Source organism: Ictalurus furcatus, chromosome 27, assembly GCF_023375685.1.
Source record: "Ictalurus furcatus strain D&B chromosome 27, Billie_1.0, whole genome shotgun sequence".
In the NCBI taxonomy this organism is placed as follows: Eukaryota; Metazoa; Chordata; class Actinopteri; order Siluriformes; family Ictaluridae; genus Ictalurus; species Ictalurus furcatus.
In genome coordinates, this window is record NC_071281.1 from 8,607,420 (window position 1) to 8,624,003 (window position 16,584).

General features: G+C 40.8%; 1 protein-coding gene across 5 annotated transcripts in view; it reads right to left on the reverse strand.

The window, feature by feature from the left end:
* Nucleotides 1-16,584, reverse strand: part of tcf12 (transcription factor 12) — a 96,011-nt gene that overhangs the window by 52,480 nt on the left and 26,947 nt on the right. The gene's annotated exons all lie outside the window — the stretch shown is intronic.

Below are 16,584 nucleotides of genomic sequence, written 5' to 3' on the forward strand. Positions count from 1 at the left end.
GATGAATCGAGATGATCAGCATCCCTGTTCAAAATAGAGAACCTGTGGAACCTGAAGCAAAATGGCTTTACCTGTCGATTTTCCAGAAACCTCCATTTACCCACAGAACCACAGGACACTCGGCGCAGACCAATCGTGGTTTTAAGTGGGCAAACAAAAAGAAATGGAAAAATGTTTTTCACTTGGCCTTTGCTGTATCTGAGCATAACCGCCTTCCTCAGCTAGTGTCCACTATTCAGTGATATGAGACAGAGAAAGAAACCGAGAGATGGAGAGAGAGAGAGAGAGAGAGAGAGAGAGAGAAATGCATTACTGCAGACCAGATGGGAACATTCCACATGACCAAACCAATCAATCACCTTGGTGGGACGCAGGTGCGACACAGCCGTGCAGCAACACACCATTTCACAGTCTATCGGCCACAAACACATGGTCACCAATCAATGGCACCCTGAGGGCTCACGAGAGAGGGAGCGACTTGCCCCAGCCCACCGGTTCATGCATGATGACTTCATAATCACACATCCATCCATCCCACTCTCCCTCCTTCTCAAGCCATCTTCTCTCCCTTCACGTTTTCCACAGAGCAGGGTGATGAGCTATCTAATAACCTTCTCGATACTACACACTGGGCTGTGTGATGGTGCCTCGCCGGCTTCTCTTGTGAGCGCGACAAAGTGGCCGACGTCACAGTGACGGGCCTGAGACAGGAATTAAAAACAACAAGCAATGGGAAAATGAGGGCAGAGAAGTTCTTTCACGTCCTGGGATTGGATTCTGAATTGTTCGAGTCACATCAAAGGCAGTCTGGACGGTTGGCTTTAGATGCCAGGAAACAGTGAGATTTCCGTGGAGCCTGGAATGAAGGACATAGGAGGATGAATGGAAGAGGGAAATTCTGATCCCAGGTTTAGCCGCCCTGCATTCCAGGCATATTCCCTTATACACATTACAGCAAGGAGACCACTGTGTAAGCTGGCAAAGGAAATCACAAATATTTAAGAACTGACATACGGTCAAACGGAAAATGTTCTGTGTACCTTTTTTTTTTTTTTTTTAGCATCTTTTGATGTTTTAAATAGTTTACTCCTCTTGGACGGCTGATACTAAATACTAAATATAAACCCACTAAGTTTACATTCAATTTTAATTTTTAGAAATATCCTGGACATCATTTCTAATGAGCTTAGTTTGTGATCTTTCAAAACCACCTCAAAGGCTTGAACTGATCTCATCTAATATTATTAGAGTTAGGGTGTATTATTAGAGGATCACATGGTCTCTATAAACGCTTAGCTGTAGGATCTGTGTGCTTAGCTAGCTAGCCAACTCTGCTTCTAGCAGTAATGAACAGAATCATGACTGGTGTGGTATATTGTGACAGGTCTGGTTACTGTTAAATAAAACACAGGGAATATATGATGCAAATAGATAGATAGATAGATAGATAGATAAACAAAACATTTATACCCTATTGCATACATGGGGTATACGGAATATACCCCAGGTACAGGTAGTTAATAGGACGCCATTTGGGAATTTATCTAATCGTTGCATTTCTTACTAAAAAAATTCTGGTGTAAAGATGATTGGAATATGGTGGATTTCTGAGAATACATAGATTCACCGGCCACTTTAATGGGAACACCTGTACACCTGCTCATTTATGCAATTATACAATCATGTGGCAGCAGCACAATGTATAAAATCATACAGATACAGGTCAAGAACTTCAGTTAACCTTCACATCAAACATCTGCATGGGGAAAATCCATCTCAGATGGATTTTGGTGCCAGGTGGGCTGATTTGAGTATATCAAGCTGCTCATCTCGTGTGATTTTCCACTCAAAACAGTGTTTAGTTTCCACAGAATGGTGCGCAAAACAAAAAACATCCAATGAGCATCATTTCCGCAGGCGGAAATGCCTCGTGGATGAGTGAGGCAGGAATCTGAGGCTACAGTGGGCACAGGTTCACCCAAACTGTACAGTTGAAGAATGGAAAAAGACCAGATGACATTTTTCCACTCTTCAATTGTACGGTTTTGGTGGTAGTGCTGCTGCCACACGATGGCTTGGCTGATCCAGTTAGCTGACTGGATGTCTGCATGAATGAGCAGGTGTACAGGTGTTCATAATAAAATGCTAACAACTGAGTATATATTTTATATATTTAAGTAATTCAAATTTAAAAAAAAAAATTCTAGTGAAAGTAGTTTATGATAATTGTAACTACTAACTACCTAGCTGGCAGGCTGATAATACTACACAACTTTCATTCACAGATGGGGCTGTAAATCATCTGTATGATGTAATACAGATTTTATAATTATACAAGTCTAAATCAGTTTATTACACTGAGCCTCAAAATTATATCCAGTGTAACAAAGAAATGTAGTAGAATAGTTTAGTATTAAATTAACTGTTATTAACAGTATTTTAGTATTAACACACACATGTAAAAAGATCCCTGAAGAACCTACATATATATTTTCAGAGAACAGACTGAGCTTTAAAGAAACCGCCTTGTGTCCCTGTAGGGGAAACAAAGAAAGGTACAACCGTTGGCGAGCGTGCATACGTTTTTTTTGGGTAGAGGTGGGGTGGCCCTCTAAGAGTTCTCTAATTAGAGCTGATTTAATCTGCTCTCATCATGGGTCCAACCACAATGGGTTATGCAATCCCTCCTGCTCCTGTTAATGTCATATGTCTGCATGTTCTCTCTTCAGATAACTCAGCTTCAAAGCCTCGCCACTGTGCGGTTTGTATTTAAAGACAAGTGTAAGAAAAAACACGTGAGCTTTAACCAGCCCGGTTTCATTAGACTAAATGGCTCCTGGCTAGCATGGCTAAGAAAGAATGAAAGAACACTCATGGATTTAACAGAGAGTGTGGAAAACTGGAATGTACTCGAATAATGTGCAAGGTGGTGAACTCTGTAGGTTACATTACACACAAGGCACAGGGCTGTAGAAAGTGTGTGTGTGTACGAATGGATCATGCTACTGGAATGAGTACATCTGAAAGAATCTAACATGATTACACAGCCTCGTTTAGTGGATTCAGCTTCTCTGTCAGGAGGGATCTATTTTTAGGTCGGCTGCTCCTGGCTAACCACCTGAGACCCCTAGCCAGGTGTGTGCGTGTGCGTGTGTGTGTGTGTAAATGCAGCACCTGTGGGGCACGGTAGGACCTCTGCTGCACACAGGTGGCGGACAGAAGCCCCACTGTCTGACCCACGAGCCCCCTCTGATTTCAGCAGGTCTCAGAGTAATTACGCTTCACACAGCCCATTACCCATTAGCTTCTAGAGAAGCATGTCTTCCTACATTATTACACACAAAATGCCTTTCAAAGACAGAGTCTTGCTTTATCCATGTGGAATTTAAGACTCATTCAGATTTAAAGCTTCTGTCAACTCATTCTGATGATTAGCTTATTAGATCTATTCCATATGCAGCAAATAAACTACTGACTGCAAAAGCAAGAACAATTGTGCTGTTTAGAGTTGACATTTATTTAAAAAAAAAAAAAAAAAAAAAAAAAAAAAAAAAAAAAAAGGTTCTGCTGGGTTTTTTTTTTCTTTTCAGTTTGAGGTTGGCAGGACCGTACTGGAAGTAGGTGCACCAAACAGAATTAGCAATATGCTTATGTCAGCTACCACATCCAGCCAGACAAATTTGCGCACACTCAGCCTCGCTGTGCCTGAGCGACTGCGGTTGTAACACTATCTAGACTTTTGAACATTTTGTGCACTCATTTTTAGCACTATATACTTTACACATGGTCATGTCAATTAGTTCTACATTTTCTGTATTTGTGTAGAATTAAGGAAAGGTACAAGAATTAGCAGAATCGTTTGACTGAGATGAAATCTTCCGTAGCTGCTCTAGATGTCTACGTCTAGTGCTGTAAATGGAGGCCTTTGGTTAAAAGGCCCATGACGGCAATGGGTTAGTTGTGAGTTAAATGTAAGGACATTAAAGCTCATCATAAACCAGAAGCACTTCCAATATGAAACTGTGTGTTTTAACCCTTTCTCGTAGTACACTGGTGTTCGAAATTGACTTAGACATTCTCAGTCAGTATAAACAAATTAATTATTTTATCGCCGCAAGTCTGTTATAAGATTAATCAAGATACTGTTGGGTGTCTGTGTGTAGAATGGGGGGGTGGGGTGGGAGCCCCCTGCTGGGCAAACAATACACACCTCTTCACAATAACATTGAGACAGTATTAAAACGAACAGCACAACTAAAGCTTTTTGGATAGTAAAACACTATACAAGTGCCACATTACAATTATAACATTTAAACCTAGTAGGCTAGGTAAAAAATAAAAAAATATGAAAAACTGTCTAGTGACACTCATATAAGCGATTAACCACTACAGTGAAGTGTGACAGCACAAATAAATCCAATGCTGAACACGAGATCCCCTTAAACAGGAGGAATTCCTTTTTTTTGGGCTTTGGTAAAAAGCGTTAAGCCTGAGGCAGGTGGCAAAGTGGCAATCATGTGCACACAACCACAATCTTAACTTATTTTTAGCACTTGCTGTACTAAAAACAAATACACCCCATTGCTGGGAGACTCTGACATGCCCAGTTCTGATCAAGGGGAATACATGTGTAGCATGTAACAATAATTACTAACCCTACTTTGTAATTAAATATAGAGATAGGTAGATAGATAGATAGATAGATAAACACACATATTTCTTGAATCAGCATTTTTTAAACACTTTAACAACACTGTTTGAACACATATAAAGCCATGTTACTATAACAGTAAAAACTCAAGTGATATCGATCTCTCAGTCTCTAAGGAAAGTCCAGTGTCTGGCTTCTGATTGGACAGGGAGCTTACGAACATTGCCAAACACGCAATGGAGGAGGTGGAGGAACACAACAGGGATGGCGAGGGGGAGTGTGTGTAAGACAGATTCCAGCAGGTATGTGGGACTGTGGAAATGTAGTTCCAGTCGTCTGTTAGAGTCATTCACATCAGTGGCAGAGAATTAGCCATGGCCCAGACTGCATTCGTTCCACTGGCAAAATTCCTTCCTAATGAATCATCGGCCTTTAACTTAAACTGCGTTTCATCCAACAATCGCTAACATTTTTATTGGCGATAACCGCTGCCTGGATATAGGGCATAAAAGATGGAGAAGCAGGAGAGGGCATGGGCAGGGGAGATGAAATTGGAGGAGAGAGGGTTAATAAGAGACTTTTAGAGGGGATAAGGGGAAAACCTAAGTGTTTTGATTTAGGTGAACAGATTTAGGTGTTTTGTTAAGCCATTACTTCCCAAAAAAATAAATACAAAAAGTGTTGGATTTAATAGTAGCAGCTGATTACAGCCATGTGAACTGTACAGCAGGAAAGCCAGATCTGTTCTATACACACTTTAAACATGGGCATCTTTCTGAGCAGCCTCTCTGATGAGTCATTCAGCATTATTGGACGTGCTTGTTTTGATCATCACTAGGAGGATTTAATTTGGCCACCGTTGTGGCAGGACGATTGAAGTGGTGGGTGTAAGGTTACAATAAATAAACAAAGCTCCACAAAGATTACTGCCTCTGAGAGCTGCACTGAGAAAACACTGCCATTAACACACAGGTGCCCATGCTGTAAATACCTTTACTGTAGGTGGTGCCATATACAAGGGGTAACTACGAGAGGAATTCAAATTCCCCATCGCAAATAGCGTCCAAACATTCATAGCACGACTTCATCACGGAGTTAATATGTTAAAACTCACTGAAATGCTGACACAATTACTTTTTCTCATCACAAATTAAGTTCAATCATTTGATTTAGTCACTCAAACAGATACTGAAAAAAAATCACAATGACAAATTGGGAAGGTGTAGTCTAAGAGGTTGAGATTAACTTATTCTAGACAACAGCTCAAGATCAAGTGATGTGGTTCTCAAACCGGAGGCCACCAGATGGTGGCCTAAAATAAAATTTTGTTCATTAAATTAAAATAAAATGTTTTATTTTTTACCTGTATGTAAGTCGGGATTGTGAACCTTTGAACTATGACGTACATACAAATTTGAAATATTAATAAATGAAATCAATTATACACAGCACACTACGACACACACCGAATAGAGACATCCACTGATATACTGTTAGCTACACGCTGATAAAACCTAAGACTAGTTCAAATGGATATGTTTTTAGATAGAGGACACGGTCTCTCAGCTGAGAAAGTTAATACAGAAGACAACTCTAGTGGGACACAAAGGGATTGCACCCTACAAGCTGGGGCCTCACCCTGAAAAAGTCTGAGAACCACTGATCTAGAATATACCTCATACGTTTTATTGACAAAAGTTTCACATCCATATGTTCTTTCTGAACATCCTATTCAAGAGCATTCCGCCACTCTTCTGGAAAGGCTTTCCACTAGATTTTGAAATGTGGCTGTGGGAATTCATCCAGAGAACAAGAACATCAGTAAGGGCAGGCACTGATTTCAGGCGACAAGGCCTGGGGTGTAGTCAGTCTTCCAAGACAAGACAGGTAAACGTGTAAAAAAGAAATCACGAGTGGGGTATTAATGGACATCATTTTATTTCTTCGATGTTACTCCTCCTACTTGTGCTGCTGTGATAAATAAATGTACATCTTATCTTATCTCTTACTGATGCATTTTATGCTGTAGAATAAAACGTGAAAATATCTTGATCCTGTGTTAACCACAGATCTTATTTCAGGCATTTAACCATAAACCCACCGAGTTCAGGATGATAGAACCGGAAGTGCAAAACTGCTAACTCATTTCCGGGTGTTAGGACTCATTCCTGCACCGCACTATATCATGAAGCAAGAGCTCAACTGCTATATGAGTGAAAATACCCCATCATGAAATATGAAGCCATTTCCACATTTAAACGGCAGTATGCACCTTTACATGCATTTCACCATTTTACATATTAGACAACATCTGCATACACCTGCTGCCTTTGTTACCTTGTGAGAAAAATGACATTTGTTTTAATTCAATAACAGCAACAGCAGTGAAGTCACGCTCCCAAGCTGTTAATTAGCTACGCTGACGCTGATTTAATTATTATCTGAAAAATATTACCCACAATACATGCACATTTTCTGATTCTGTGTCAAACTAGTGTTTACTAGTAAATTTGGAAACGTTGGCCAAAGCTGATGGTTTTTCAGCTCTGAGGTGGGCGGCTGTGTAACTGTCTCAGAGTCAAGCTTGCCTACCGCTCCACTCAAGGGCACGAGTAATTGCAGTCTCTCATGTGAGAAGCCTATAATGTGTTTTTGTTTGTTTGTTTGTTTGTTTATCAGCTGGTAGGAACCAATCAAACAGTCAGTAAAATATTACTTAAAGGGCTGAATCTGGCTCGCAGGTCCTGTGGATCTTGCGCAAATGAGAACCGCAAGACCACAAGTGTACCATTTGGACCAACTGGCCCCATTCCCAGAGGGAAGAGGTCAGATAGAACAGGTCATCCTCACATTTACAGCAGTGTGATTAGGAGCACTGAAACCAAACCAAAAAAGTGACAAGCTAACCTCAGACAGAATAAATACTGTTGACTTAAACACTGGAAGTAGATCCGAGTCAACTGGACGAAAAGCCTAATTATGCAAAAGATTTTATCAGTTAAAGCTTTTTTTTGTGTTTGTAATTGATGCCAACACTCTGAATCCAGAAACAAATGAGATAACAAGATAGGATAATACTTCTGGTCAGAGGCAGGGCAGGCCTGTAGAAACGAGCCCAAGCAGGTCCCAGCTGAAGCCTGCAGCTGGTCTGCTGCCCCCCACCCCACCCCAGACTTGAGCCAGGCCCTAGGGATGTTGGGGCAAAGATGGAGGGCTGGATGGAAATTTGAGGGGGTGGGAAGGGTGATGCAGGGACAGAGGAAGAGGGGAAAGAGGAGATTTGCGCCCTTTCAGCTCGTCTTGGGCTCTTCACGCTCAGCTGAGCACAGTAACAGATAACCGCACCCTGCAGCTCTGCATAATGACTGGTTCCATGCTCTACACTTCCCAACCAGCCTCAACACCACCAGCCGCAGCCGCACCAGCCCCCGGGCCTCTCCTCCCTTCCACTTTCTCTAATCTCATCAGCTGCCGATATATATGCCTATCTCATATGTGTCGTATATCTTTCTGCCACTCACACACTGAATCTATACTGAATGATTGTGTAGATGCAACTGGTCATTGCTGTGGCTTTTAACACTTGCATTTGAATTTTTAATTGTGTTAAAATGCATTTGAATATCAGTGAACTAATACTGCCACAGACAGAGCAAACATTGTGCATTATGTGTTCACTATCCATAGTAGCTTTCTTCTTACTAATATTTAGTTATTATTTTCTTGTCACTAATATTTCTCAAGTTCCTGTGCTGTCATGTCATTTTTGAGTATGTGAAGGAAGAAGAGTATCAGAGTCTCAAACAGAGAGAAGACAGAATGGAGGCAGGAGAGAGAGAGAGAGAGAGAGAGAGAGAGAGAGAGAGAGAGAGAGAGGAACAGCCTTGGCTGCACCTGTGGCCTCTCTACTGCTGTTGCGCTGAGGGAGTGAGCACCTGAGCAGCACCTGGTCACAATCAGAGCGGCTGCTAGTACAGAGTCCTTCAGAGCCTCACACACACCCACCCCTCTCTGTTGCTGCACACACCAGTGAGCCAGGGCACAGAGAGGGATTTAATACTCCACACTGAGACTTACTGAACAATTAAAACACCAAAAGAGAACACAGAGCGAGAGTGAGTGAGTGAGAGAGAGAGAGAGAGAGAGAGAGAGAGAGAGAGAGAGGTGCCTCTTTTTCCCCCACCTCCAGTCAGTACAAAAGGATGGGAAAATGTGTCTTGGAGAGAAGGTCTTGCTGGAGGAAAAAAAATAATTTAAAAAGGAGCTACAAAAAAGGTTGGTGTACTTTGCGGTGTCACTAAACTACTGCATAATTTCATTTCCGGGAAAGCCATTAGCTTTCATCAAAAGCAGAGAAGAAACAGATGAGAACAATTCTTCTGTACAGGGAATTCATTTAAGCAGTGTAGGAGAGCCACGCTAACACTAAACCCACCACAGGCAGGAAATGTGGATGTAAATTTTAGGAATTAATGCAGCATTCCACAATTATTTCCCTTATAACAGTGAACGTGCTTAAAGAGATTGAATGACCTCAAGCCACCGGGATCGTCTCATATCGCAAACACGCATACAATGAGTGTCAGTACACATACTGCACTCTGGAGAAAAATTCAGCAAAAAGAACAGAGTGTATTTTAACATAATGTTTTTAAAAACATGATAATTTTTTATTTTTTTTAAAGCCTACAAACAATTCATTCAAAAAAGGGGGGGAAAAAAGGTATTTTCTGAAAGGGCATTTCAACATGCATCTTAAAAATATATATGGAAGGAAAGTTTTCCTCAAATAATGCAGGAAGGTCACCACCCATTGCACTTGATAAAACCTAACTTGCTAATCGTCAACTAAATAAATAAATAAATAAATAAATAAATCCCTCTTGAACACAAGGCAAAAAATAGTAATGTAACAAAGAGTAACAAATCAGTGGTATGCTTTGTCAGTTAATACAGGAACCTGGTGTTAAACAGAGGTCAGCTGGCTCTTGCTAGTTCCATCAAGTAATGTTTATAACTCTTAAAGACATTGAAGACATTTGGGTTTGAGACCAAAAGACGAATGTTTGATGATGGATCAGAATTTCAGCTTTCATTTCCTGATATGTAAATCTAGATGTGTTGAACAACTTAGAACATGGCACCTTTTGTATGAACTCTCACATTATTCAAGTGTTCAAGAACATTTGTACATGTGACCGACAGGTGTTTCTTGTTGCCCAGGTGTGTCCTGTTAAATTGATTGTTTAAACAATTAATAGCGCTAATGTCTACTCTTGTTTTGAGCCCTGGGTTTCACCTGTGAAGGCTGCATTTTTTGCTAAGAAAGATAAACCAACATGAAGATCAGAGAGCGGTCTATGGGAGAAGAGCTAGCCATTTTAAGCTGCAAAGTAGGAAAATCAGTCAGTCATTGCACAAGAACTGAGCATAGCCATACAACAAATTTGGAATGTCTTAGGGAAAAAACAAACCCACTGGTATACTAACAACCAGAAAACAAACAGTTCGGCTGAAAAAAACAACAACTGATGATGATAAAAACATTGTGAGAGCTGTGAAGATAAAACAGAAAAAACAAGTTAGTGACATCATCAACCTCCACAGGGCAGGAGTGAAGGCATCACAATCCACCATTCCAAAAAAGATGTCAAGATCAGAAATATAAAGGCCATACCACAAGAGGCAAACCTCTCATCAGCAGTAAGAATCAGAAAGCCAGATTGGAATTCCCAAAGAAATACAGAGATGAGTCACAAAGGTTCTGGAACCAAGAAGAACCTCTACCAAAGTGATGGAAAGGCCAAAGTGTGGAGAAAGAAAGGATCTGCTCATGATCCAAAACATACAAGCTCATCTGAGAAGCATGGTGGAGGTAGTGTCATGGCTTGGGCTTGCATGGCTGCTTCTGGAACAGGCCCACTAATCTTTACTGATGATGGAACTGAGGATGGTAGCAGCAGAATGAATTCAGAAGTTTACAGGAACATTCTGTCTTCCAATTTACGGAGAAACGCATCCAATCTACTGGGGAGGAACTTCATCATGACAATGACCGAAAACGCAGTGGACACAACAAAGGACTCCATCAGTGGGGAAAAAAGGAAAAGGTTTTAGACTGGCCAAGTCAATCACCAGACCTTAACCCAATGCATTTCATCTCCTGAAGAGGAGACTGAAGGGGAAAAACCCCTGAAACAAACAACAACTGAAACAAGCTGCAGTAAAAGCGAGAAAAAGAAGAATACAACAGTTTGGTGATGTCAGTGGGTCGCTGACTTGATGCAGTTATTGCAAGCAAGGGATAGGCAACCAAATATTAAGCGTTATTTACTTTAAGACTATGTATACATTTGTTCACCTAAAAAGTGGGTGGTCTTCCACCAAAGGTGCCACGTTCTAAATTGTTGAACACATCTAGATGTAAATATCGGGAAATGAAATTCTGATACATCCGTCTCATCTCAAAGCCAAATGTCTTCAGTGTATAGCAAAAACAAAAGAATTGACCTTGACCGTATAGATACTTAAAGAAAATGAAAATCTTAAATGTCGTCCATCAGCCAAAAAGGGGTTTTATTTCTGAAAGCTTTAAACCATAGCTTTTTATAACTTTAGGTCACACCTCCTTCTGAGGTTCTGCACCATTTACCAGAAGGTTGAGTTCAAGTCCCACGGCTGCCAGATAGCTGCTGTTTGGCCTTGGGCAAATAAGGCCCTAAATACTGAACCTTTCTTCCTGACTATTAAAGTTGGTATATGCAAAGAAGGTATTATTCAATCCGATTACATTTTATTTGCATAGCACTTTTAACAATAGAAATCATCACAAAGCAGCTTTACAGAAATCTGGATGTAAATTTAGATCCCTAATGAGCAAGCCAGAGGAAAAAGGAAAAACTCAAAAGAGAACCAATCCTCTTCTGAGTGACCTCGGAGGGTTGGATTCTAAATCATTATACGGGTGTAGAAGAGTCAAGTCAAACCGTTCCAAGTGAGTTAACGTGAATAAATGCTGTAGGATGAGCAACAGGACATTGTTCATAATTACAGCAGCAGCTCTTGGTTACAAATCTACAGTATCCAGGTACATTTATCCACTGAGGCTAAGAAGTACAAATCTTTCAGGTACCCATGTGGGACCATCCACATCAGCAGAGAATATATTAATGTATACAATATGCATGTATAGTGAAACGACGTTCGTATTCAACCTGATTTAAATCCAGTATAGCCTTTTCTTAATTCGGCTACAACCTCAGAGGAGCCGCTCCCTTGACTCCAGTTGCTAGCACAACGCATTTGCAATGCTGGCGGGACTTAAAGCACATCCAAACAACACTTCCAGCAAGGGAAATAACACTTGACAGTAATAATGCTGCATTGTTGAGTCTCAAGGCCCGTCTGCAATTAACAAACGGCAGGGTTAGGGGTGGCAGACCAGCCACTAGAGCTCGACGTACGAAGAGATGAAGGCATGAAAGCACCAGATGCAGCAGGAGGAGACGAGGTCTCACTTATCTCCCAGGTGTAGAACAAACACTCCCAAGCTATGTTACACTCTTAACTAATAGATTTCAGCTGCTTAGTGCTGTGTTGCAGCGTGAGGGAGATTTGAGGATGGAATCCCAAGACATTACTGAACAACAGGAAGGCCGGTCTTCTGAGATCCATGCTGATTAACGGAGCTAAAGGAAGGTCCATACGGGGAATGCATGCTGGTGGAAATAATTACAGCCTCATTGAGTCAATCTAACAGACAGCGAGGGAGAGTAATCTGAGCGTGTACGCATGTGTGTACGCACGCGTGCGAGTGTGCGATGATACCCCTAATAATAAGAAGATTATATTAATACAACAGAGTGGCTGGGTGGCAGGCCGCAGGAACGTGAGCATTTCCGCAGGCCAGTCAGCAGAGTTAAAAATACAGCGCATGGACACACATGCAGAGCAAAGAAAGTACAAATCCATGTCAGCAAAAGTAAACACACCCACGCACACATTTTAGATGGCTAAATTATGTTGACTAAACTAAACAAGCACAACTCTTTCATGACAGACTCGCTCAGCTATAGACAAACAGAACAGCAAAAAGAAAGTCTTTTTTTTTTTTATAGATACAAGGAAGTTCTGAAACGTCCTTGTAATGTACTTTCTTCCTTTTTCTGACTTATTTTTTGTCACTGCTTTTCCTTCTTTGATGCTGAGGCATCAATGTGACATAAATCCAGGATTGCAAAATGAAGCTGTAACGCCAAGCGAGTGAGAGCCAGGAGTCCGAGTGTTTCTCGTCCTCGCCTCTCAGCACCCGCACCAGTAGCCAGCACCTTAACACACACACACACACACACACACACACACACACACCAGAATATTTTAGAGAATGGGTGATAAATCAGCTTGAGTGCAGATAAAAGAGAGAAACGCACAACAAACACAAAGCTCTGACACCGTGTTAGTGAGAGTCTGGGAAAGTCGAATAAATATGAACTGTTCCCAAAGTCCGGCTCAAATGCAAATTCTTACAGAACTCTCAACCAAGCAAGGACTCCACTACCCAAAATACTCTCTGCACACTGGCTCAGACAAATAAAAAGGGAGCAAAACGTCAATACAATGTCCTTATATTACCCATTAGTCCTAATATTCTCTACATTTATGTTTATTTTTCTTCACTGCAGATGACGCAAAACCACTAATTCCTCTCCGACCACAAAGCACATATGACCTTCTTTTGTCTGAAGCAGGCCCACTAAGCACATTATCCCCCCCACCCCCCACCCCAAACAAAGGCTTTCCTCTGTGTGCTCAGGCACCCCCCCCACACAATCTTCAGCTAGAACATGACAAAATAAAGTTTCACTTAGTGTTTATTGAATCTGAAATCTTTGTATTGAAACAAATTATTGACTAATCAATCCTAATGCACAGGAAGCATCAGAGGCAACTGTTACTACTGGAGTCCGAAATGTCAACAAAAGACAAAACTAATTTGTCTTTTGCGATTACGATCTGTTTGACGAGTAAATACTGGCCTGGCTGAAGCGGCAGGATTTTCAACGTGCATGCAGATTTTTCTTTAATCTAAATCTGGATTAAGCCTTATTAAAAATAGCTTGAAACATCTACTCGAACACTGTGATCATTATGCAACACCTTTCAACCTCGCAGGATAAACAGGCTCACACTGCTATAGCATACAACCACCAAACACACAAACAAGCACACAGACAGCTCTGGCATTGGTAAACTCGGACACGTGCGCAAGAAAGCGGCGTGACGTATGGCATCACTGAAATCCTGAAGAAAGTTCAAACGTAAAGCACACAGATTTTAAGTCCAGTGCTCCAGAAAGTCTTGGAAAGTAAATTGCACAGATTGAGGGGAAATGAAGCTGTCATGTGGTGACCATGTGCAGAGGCGTAGCTAAAGGATGCTGGGTAAAGGAGCAGACTGGAAGAAGAACGGGAGAAGTGACTGTAGAGTTCATTCCATTAGCTGATTTCTCTTCATGTGCTCATGTAACACATTATGGTCCTCCGGTTAAGTGAAGCGCAGGCTTGGTTAAACTATTGTATAATATAAATAGATCTGATTATCGAAAACTTTGTACATGTACAAATGTACATGTGATTATTTAACTTTGATTATTTAACTCTTATAATGGATTTTAACATCTGTTTTTGTACCAATATTGGGATACATAGTGATTTCTACCATATTGCCACAACCCCACCACATTATAGCGTTTGTGCAAACAATGCTAAACAATAGTTTATTTAAAGATTGTTAGAATTACACGTTTCAATTCAACAGCTTTGGCTGTCACAAGCAAGATCATCTTTGTTTCTAAATATAACACTGAAAAACGATAGGAGTTGTCTTTTTTCGGTTACGCTCAGGAAAAACCATTAAAATACACTTGAACTAAGAATGACCTTTTAAATGAATCTCCATTATTCAAGACACGCAGCGTATTGTGGTGGTTACTCTAATTAAAGTGTTATGTCAAATAAACAGTCATTACCCGCCATCTGCCTCGCAATAAAAACTGTACCAACTTCATTATCATACACAATAGGTGACCTCGACTAACCCCGACGTGCTTTCGGCATGTCGTACTTCATGTGGATAAAAGACTGAACAAGGCAATGCACACTAATCACGTTAATAAAATACGATAACATTAAAAAAACCGCGCGCGCGCACACACAGAAATATAGTACGCATACAGCTTGAAGAATTGTATTCTTCGGGCTTTAGAATAAAACTAAAGGCATTCATTCATTTTTCATATTTCTCATTAACGCCAGTGTATTATTTGTTTCACAATTTGATTTGTTTAAATATTTATTTTAATATTTCATGTTGACATACCAAAGTCCATCAAACGAGAACTCGTATTCAAGTGCAAAAATTCCTGTTCTATTTCTCGACATGCAAAATGTGGATTTAAATATGAAGAAAGGCAATGCATCAATACACAGAAGGTAAACAAGGCAGTGCCCTCCTTAGACATCTATTTTCCTGAAGAAATTGAAGACCACAGGGATTTGGCTTTAGTTAATCCACTAAGACCACTGTGGCTCTGTCTTTAAACAGTTCCAGCACAAACGCAATAAATGAATATATAAATAAACCACAGGAAATGGGTTACTCACTTCCTGCGCTAACACGTGAACTGGTGTGTCCACGGAAATGCCACTGGCTTGATGCTGACTCTTAATTGTATTACGCCTCTCATTCTGGGTCGGGCTCTTTCATTAGTAAGTAATAATGTCTGAGCGTGGTTTTAATGAGGTTGCTCCGAAATGCATAATTCCCATGTAAATCCCAGATATCGCTGCTTAAATTCAATCTGATAAGAACCAGGCTCATCGTCCAATCCTGACCGGATAAATGCGTGCAATTTAGCTGCGCTATCAGATTGTCTAATTCCCTGACACATCATTATTCCTGAACATTTCCATATTTTGCGATTTTCAGGAATAATTATAATTATATTGGTAAGACTGATGAAGCAAACATCCCCTCTTCTCTGTTTTACACACACACACACACACACACACACACACACAAAAACACACACACAAACACTATTGGCAGGAAGAGAACTTTTTTTTCCCTGTCATCTCTCAATCACTAGCGCTCATGCATAAACTTGCCACCTTACATGGAAACCGGTCTCCAGGGTGAAGCGGCAAAGCGCCGCGATCGGCCGCCCATAAAGCTGTCATGTGCCAGTGCATCACACCAGAGCAGGAAAGAACGAGCTTCAGTACACGAGTCTCATCCATCAATCACACTCAAAATAAACTAAGCACACTTTTTTTTTGTTTTTAAACCAATTCGCCCGTTTGTGGGAAATAGTTTTTAATGCACATAACAGACATTTCTCATGAAAAAACTCGACCACCAGCCAAGCTACAGAAAAAGTGCTTAACCAGTCTTTAAACTACAGAAATATCAGTGAAGGGCAAGAATTCAGCCCAAGGCACACCATGACATATCTGCAGAAAGCATGATTAAAAAAATTACAGGCATGAATTAGTCAATATATGACCCGAACAACGTGAAAGCAAGATCATTTGCTAATGTGCATTTTTATGAGTACATTTCTGAACAAGTGCAGCAGAGTCAAAAAAAAAAAAAAAAAAAGAGAGAGAGAGGAAGGAAAGCCGAAGCCCGACCTCCTCTATCGATTCGGATGGAAAAACATCTGAAATATATTTGGAGTGAAAAGAGGAACTCGGCTTGGTTCATCTCGCTTTCACACACCTCTGTGGAGTGAACAGAAAGACCTCAAAAATCTTATGACCTGACTGGTTTGTGTGAGAAATGATCTCTGGCACATCTGCTTGTTTCACCACCGCCCCCCTCCCCACTCTCTGTGCTAGTGGAAGTAGCTGCTGGCTTTTTTGATGATAGGTAGA